Source organism: Chionomys nivalis, chromosome 1, assembly GCF_950005125.1.
Source record: "Chionomys nivalis chromosome 1, mChiNiv1.1, whole genome shotgun sequence".
In the NCBI taxonomy this organism is placed as follows: domain Eukaryota; kingdom Metazoa; phylum Chordata; class Mammalia; order Rodentia; family Cricetidae; genus Chionomys; species Chionomys nivalis.
The window spans coordinates 107,386,045-107,393,984 of record NC_080086.1 but is presented as its reverse complement, the minus strand read 5'-3'; positions in this window follow the sequence as shown (position 1 = coordinate 107,393,984).

The following is a 7,940-nucleotide window of genomic DNA, read 5'->3' as shown; positions in this document are numbered from 1 at the left end:
CTCCGGGAGGCGGGGAGTTTCTCCATCATTAGAAAGGGTATCCAGATGTGACTCTCTTAGCTCACGGCTGAGACAAGGTCTGAGGCAGAGGCATTGTGGTAGCTGCTTTGTCTTTTTTACATATTTTCTGTGAAAGTCACCGAGCACATCCAGCGCTTGGAGTGGTCTGTGCATTCCAAGGCTGTCTGCATGTGTTCACTGTGTGATGGAACTGCTTTGTGTTTCTTGAGTTTCTGTTCTGACATCGTATAGCTTCCCAGGTGTTTAGACAGTGACACACTGTGTGCATGTATGTTATTTCTTGTTCTGTCTAGGAGTTAAGAAGATTCAGCTGAGAAGGAAGATACAGGGAGACTTTTGTAGAGAAGTTGCTTGGTGTGAGCCCCACTTGGGCTCCTTGGTGTCTGTGTGAAGGGACATGAGGACTAACTAGTCTTATAAAGAAGCCTTTGGTCACCTGACAGAAGTTTAGAATGTCAGATATCCTTCTAAGTGTGACAATTGTACTTATAATTCTAAATAAGTAGGTCCTCGCTGCTGGGTTTTGGATTCGGTTTTCCATTGCTAACACCACAGATAATTCTCATGGCTGCCAGGACACCCTGCAGTTCTGCCTCCTTCTAGTGGTTTCATGACTTGTTCCAAGGAACAGACAGGTCACAATGCCCCAGCAAGCAACTACATATGCGTTTCATTGTGCAGAGCTGAAAATCGCGCAATGAGCCGCCACACCGCATTCAGGACTTTCCAATCAAGACACATTCTGAGATCCTCTTCAGGGCAGGACTGGCTCTGTGGATCTGGGAGAAATGGTGAGTGAAGTTGTGTCAATGTGTTCATACTCCAGAGGGTGGAGGTGTTGACTAAATTTCATCTTTGAACATCAGTTAAACGCCATTGTCTCTAACACTCTCCTATGTGCAGGAATGTATATTAGGTGGATAGAAAGATAACAGGCAAGTAGATAGATGTCAGGCACATATATTGACAGACGTCAGAAAGATAATAGATATGTAAAGTGTGGTAAGTAGATGATCCCGTCAATATTGTCAACACAGAACATGGTATACACTATCAAACATCCTGGCTAATGGCCAGCAAGGAGCACTCACTTTGTCAAGTGTCCCCCTCGTGTGACTCCTGTAGTTACTGGGCTTCACAAAGTGACTTGCGAGCCGTGTGTTGTGTCTGGTTAAACCATCTGCGCCCTAGCAGGGCTTGAATGGGTCTGTACTCGATGGGGTCCTAGAGCAGAAAGGAGAAGAGGACATGTGTACCAATCCCTAACCCAGAAGTTACCTCCAATTGATAACTGCTTGCAAGTGAAAAATTAAGTTTTGGTTATCCTGATGGGCCTGCCTTTGTATGTCACAGGGCTTTTCTCTCTTGCAGCTTTACTGTCCCGTCTTTCTTCTGTACCTTTACTATTTTGACTCTTATGTGGTGTGGTGAGTTCCTTTTCTTATCCTGTTGATTTGGTGTTCTTAATGCCTCTTGGGCTTGACAGGCGTCTCTGGCTGCGACTGCAGGAGGTGTTCTTGGTTTCATGTCGAGGCAGTCAGCAGCTGTACTTGTTGCTGGTGGCTCTTCAGGAGAAGCCATTACACAAGCTTTCCCCATGGTGACCCAGACAAGGGGCACTCAGCCAATTGCAATACTGCCCTCCACATCTTGTTTTTCAATCTGGGCAATCTCTTGCTTACTATCTGCTGCTATGTCTAATGATTTGTAAGGCCAGCAGCTATAGACATTGCTCTCTTGCTGGATCTTTGGGTTGTGATTCTCCTCTTCTGGGTCCAATGACTGGCCTTGGTTTTTCCTCTGGACCGTATTATTCTGCCCAACTGTGTTGTTCCTTGAATGGGATAGGCAATCTCCAGTAAAGCACTGTTCAGCATTCCTGGGACATCTGCAGTGTTTGCATGCTGGGGGACCCCGTGGGCAGCCTTGAGTAAGGGTTTCTCGCCTTCCTTTGTAGAGAAGCAGACCCCAGCTCTGAAAGAGTTTAATGGCTGGCCTAAGAGAGCCCATTTCATATAGTGGGATGCCTTGCTCAGCCTTGATGCAGGGGAAAAGGGCTTGTTCCTGTCTCAACTGAACGTGCCAGGCTTTGTTGACTCCCCACGGGAGGAGACCATCCCTTTCTGAGGAGTGGACAGATGGGGAGAAGGGGAAAAAGGGGAGGGGGAACTATAGCTGGTATGTAAAATAAATTAAAAAATTAAAAAAAGTTTAATGACTTGGTGCATGATAGCAGATCTGGGCTTAAATCTCTCTCAAGAGGCAGCACTCTTGAGGGAGAACAGACTGAATGAAGAAGACGTGTGCTCAGCTCAGTGTAGGCTTTAAGCTGCATATTACACAACCTGGATTCCCCTGTCCTTACCCTGTCTGTGAAAGTCTATCGGCCCCTATGGGCTTCTGTGTGTGCATCTGAATCAGCCCTGCTGATGCTATCCAAGAATGTGCTGTGGGTCCAGGGGCAGAGTATTAGGAGTGCGGCTGCTTGGACAAACTTGAGCTGTCTTCTTCAAATTCTTATTCTGATGTGCCAAGTATCAAAGAGTTGAGGATACAGCTCACATTTCATGTTATAACAACAAATCCATTAAACAATCACCCACAGAATAAGTTATTTTAGAAAGTGATTCCTTTGAGTTTGTCCTGGAAGTTGTCCAGAGTCTGGAAGAGTCTAAGTGCCCTGGAGCAAAAGCACGCTTTCCTGTGCTGGTCAGAGTTTGCATCTCTCTAGCCTGTGGCGTGCTCAGCACCACCCTCATTGGGGCAGACACTTGGTAGCTGGCAGGCTGAAGCTGTCAATCACACTGCGTTCAGCCTATGCTTGGCTCCGTTTATGTTCTCAGCCTGTTGCACCCACTCAGCCACGTGTAGCTCTGGGAAGCTGGCGGGAAGAGCATGAATGAGCTACATCAGTGGGTGCATTCTTCATGCACCTATATGAGACTTTCTTCCCCTTAGTTATTCATCTTCCTCCCTCCCTTTCAGTGTCTGTGAACACAAGGCTATTCCACCACACTTGGTGAAAGGTTGGCAGAGGGGAAAAGGCGAAGGGAAGGAAAGCAGAGAGAAAAAGTGTGCGCTAGGGGAAAACATTGTATGACCAAATGTCTATGTGTGTGTGTTTTGACTGTAAAAATTATTCAAAAGCAAAGTTCAGACAAAAAGTCAAGATAAGGATGTTGGGTACTAGGAAGATTGGCTCAGTTGGTCACATGGGAACATGAGAACCAGAGTTGGATCCCCAGAACATACATAAAAGGCTGGACACAGAATACATGCCTATAATCTCAGCACTGGGGAGATGGAGACAGGAGGATCCTTAGGACTTGCTGGTTAGCTAGTCTAGAAAGTTCATGACTTGCAGGTTTAGTCTCAAAAACAAAATAAAACCTCTAGATAAGGAGGGTTATCTATGAAATGCAACCTCAATGAAAAAAAAAACCTAGGGTTTGATTTGTTAATGTGTATATTGGTCCGTAAGCGGAGACTACTTGTTAATTTTCTGGCTGCACAGACCCAAATGATCACACAGAAACTATATTAATCACAACACTCTTTGTCCAATAGCTTAGGTGTATTCCCAGCTAGCTCTTACATCTTAAATTAACCCATTTTTATTAATCTACATATCACCATGAGGCTGTGGTCTACCAGTAAGGTTCCAGTGTCTGTCTCCTTTGGCAACTACATGGCATCTCCTGACTCTGCCTACTTTGCCTCTATTTCCTGTCTGGCTTTAGTCTGCTAAGCCATTGGCCAAAAGAGCTTTAATCATTAGCCAATAAAAGCAACACTTATACAGAAGGACATCCCACATCGTAGGTTAGTGCTCTGAACAACAATAAAGTCAAGGAAATGACAAAGAATGAATCATAGAACATAGAAGAGGGGAGTGGGAAGGACCCAGCACATTCCCAATGGGTTCAAATGGAACAGGAAGTGCATGGAGCCTGCAACAGCAGAGACCAGGCTGACTCAATAACTTCGGTGAGTCCCAAGCAATATAAGAAGAACTCACACAAAATTTTGTTATTTGTACAATATAGTTAATTTCATTTTACCTTTCCCCCATTTTTATTATTTATTTATTGATCGATTTATTTATTTATTTATTTTTAGTTCTTTTGAGTAATGATTTATTTGTCTTTGTAGCCCTTGCTGTCTTGGAACTTGCTCTGTAGATCAGGCTGGCCTCAAACTCACCGAGTTCTGCCTACCTCTGCTTCCCAAGGGCTGGGATTAAAGGTGTTCCCCAACACTGCCCAGCTCATTTTACTTTTTAAAAATTGTTTTTGATTTATTTCAGAAAGAAGCAATTCTGGAATAGTCAAAACATCAAAGGGAAGAAGGGAGGACCAGGACTTTGTCTTTAGTGGGCTAAGAGAAGATGATGACTTAGAATTTTGTAGCAATATAAACTTCTACTCAGTAATAGGATAGAACGGGATATTTTAGCCTACTTAGGGAATTTAAAATTTATCTAAAGCAAAGTAGGGATGGATGGGACCAACCTGGGAACCACCATAGAATCACAGACAAATAGAAAACCATCAAGATAATACACATTGGAATCAAATGTGGTGCTACTGCAGAATTTTCAGGATGGTTATGACCTGAGAGAATAGAATAACCAGTGTCTAAGACAGTGTAAGGGAAGGAAAACACTTCTGCACTATTAGGAGTAAAAACTGATACAACCATAGTAGAAAACAACAAAATTTCTCAAAAAGAAAGAAAGAAAAGAAAGAAGGGAGGAAAGAAGAAAGTGGAATGCCCATCAAATTCAGAAGTCTTGCTTTTCTGTATCTTCCAAGAAGGAAATCAGTAGAAAGATTTGTAATCTTATGGTCATTCCATTATTAACAATATCTGAGGAATAAAAATAACCTAAATATTAATCAGTGGAAAATGGAATAAAGAAAATGTGTGTTTGTGGACCATTGAGTATTATTCTGCTATTTGTAAAAAAAAAAATGATGTCCTGCTATCTACTTCAACATCAGTGACCCTGGGAGACACTGGACGTAAAGAAAGCCAGACAAAAAGACAGATCCTGAATGATCTTACTTGTATGTGGTATCTAAAACTTCCCAACTCTTAGAAGGAAGAATGATACAATGGGTCCAGTCCTGGAAGAAGGGTGAATGAAGCTATGCTGATCAGTGGGTAAAGACTGAAATCTCAGGATGCATAAGTCCTGGAGACCTAACCCTGGTGGCTGGAGTTAACACTGGAGTAACACTTCAACAAGAGAGTACACTTAGGAGTCTTTAACAAAGACAGCTGGAGAAATGGCTCAGCTCTCAAAAACTTTGTCTGTTCTTCCTGGGAACACAGTTGTTCACACACATCTATAGCTCCAGTCCTAGGGGATCTGATACCCCCTTCTGGCCTCCACAGGTACTGCACACTTGTGGTGAACATACATACACTCATACACATAAAAATAAGTTAATAAACCATAAAGAGTCTTTAACACAAACATACATACAGATGCACTCATAGTACCTCTGGGAACCTTTACTTTCCTGTTGTTCTGATAAACACTGAAGCAAAGGCACCCTATAGAAGGGAGAGTTTATTTGTGTGTATGGTGGGGAACCATGGCAGCCAGCACCAGTTGTGGTGACAGACACAGGAAGCTGAGAGCTAATACCTTGAACTGAGAGCATCAAGCAAAGAGAAAACACTGAAAGAGTCTCAAGGATTTAAACTCTCAAAGCCCATCCTCAGTGATGCACTTCCTGCAGCAAGGACATAACTCCTAAAGTTCCTCAACTAGCACCACCAACTGGGGACAAGTACCTGAGCCTGTGGGGACCATTCTCATACAAACTACCATATTCCACTCCCTGGCTCTCATAGGTTCATGGCCATAATATAATGCAAAATGAATTCACTCCAACATTGAAAATTCCTGTCATCTTTTACAGATGGCTCTGGTACAACATACAACTTCAAAGTCCAAAGTCTCTTCCAAGACTCAAGGCAATCTTTTAACTATAATCCCCCTGTCCCTTTATTTTTTTAATTTTTTTAAATTTATTTTATTTTATTTTTAATTAATTTATTAATTAAAGATTTCTGCCTCCTCCCTGCCACCACCTCCCATTTCCCTCCTCCTCCCCCAATCAAGTCCCCCTCCCTTGTCAGCCCTAAGAGCAATCAGGGTACCCTGCCCTGTGGGAAGTCCAAGGACCACCCACCTCTGATGGAGGAAGGTCATTGGTTAAAAAATAAAGAAACTGCTTGGCCCTCATAGGTTAGAACATAGGTGGGTGGAGTAAACAGAACAGAATGCTGGGAGGAAGAGGAAATGAACTCAGACTCGATAGCTCTCCTTTCTGGGGCAGACGCGATGAAGCTCCGACCCAGGATGGACGTAGGCTAGAATCTTCCCGGTAAGTGCACGTTGGGGTGCCACACAGATTATTAGAAATGGGCTAAATTAATACGTGAGAATTAGCCAAGAAGAGGCTAGATATAATGGGCCAAGCAGTGTTTTAAAAAATACAGTTTGTGTGTTGTTATTTTGGGGCATAAGCTAGCCAGGCGACCAGGAACTGAGGCGGCAGGAACACAGCCTGCAGCTCCTACAACACACCTCCATCCTGGTCTAGTAAGGTGAGGATCCAAACTGCCTAGGCTCCCACAAAGCCAGTAGGTGCAGTAGGATCAAAAACCCATTGCCTTTGTTCTTGAGTTCTCAGTAGTCCTCATTGTCCGCTATGTTCAGCGAGTCTGGTTTTATCCCATGCTTTTCAGACCCAGGCCAGCTGGCCTTGGTGAGTTCCCGATAGAACATCCCCATTGTCTCAGTGTGTGGGTGCACCCCTCGTGGTCCTGAGTTCCTTGCTCGTGCTCTCTCTCCTTTTGCTCCTGATTTGGACCTTGAGATTTCAGTTCGGTGCTCCAACTTGGGTCTCTGTCTCTGTCTCCTTTTATTGCCTGTTGAAGTTTAATATTCAGGAGGATGCCTATATGTTTTTCTTGGGTTCACCTTCTTATTTAGCTTCTCTAGGATCACAAATTATAGGCTTAATGTCATTTATTTATAGCTAGAAACCAAATATGAGTGAGTACATCCCATGTTCCTCTTTTTGGGTCTGGCTTACCTCACTCAGGATAGTGTTTTCTATTTTCGTCCATTTGCATGCAAAATTCAAGAAGTCATTGTTTTTTACTTCTGAGTAGTACTCTAATATTAACCTTCATCAGGCGATGAAAGGAGACAGAGACAGAGACCCACATTGGAGCACCGGACAGAAATCTCAGGGTCCAAATCAGGAGCAGAAGGAGAGAGAGCACGAGCAAGGAACTCAGGACCACGAGGGGTGCACCCACACACTGAGACAATGGGGATGTTCTATCAGGAACTCACCAAGGCCAGCTGGACTGGGTCTGAAAAAGCATGGGATAAAACTGGACTCGCTGAACATAGCGGACAATGAGGACTACTGAGAACTCAAGAAAAATGGCAATGGGTTTTTGATCCTACTGCACGTACTGGCTTTATGGGAGCCTAGGCAGTTTGGATCCTCACCTTACTAGACCAGGATGGAGGTGGGTGGTCCTTGGACTTCCCACAGGGCAGGGAACCCTGATTGCTCTTAGGGCTGACGAGGGAGGGGGACTTGATTGGGGGAGGGGGAGGGAAATGGGAGTTGGTGGTGGGGAGGAGGCAGAAATCTTAAATAAATAAATTTAAAAACAAAACAAAAAAACAAGGCAAATTAAGAAATATCCAGGTTTAATGGGAGATCTGCGCTCTCAGGTGGCTAGGAGGGGGAACCGGGAAGCCGCAAAGATGCGATCCCCGGGAGGAAGAAAGGGAGACCACGTGTTCCTCTTCCGGGTGATCACTTAAATACCCTAGGGAGTGGTCCTGACCCCATCCCCAGGGAGGGGTCAAGACCTGG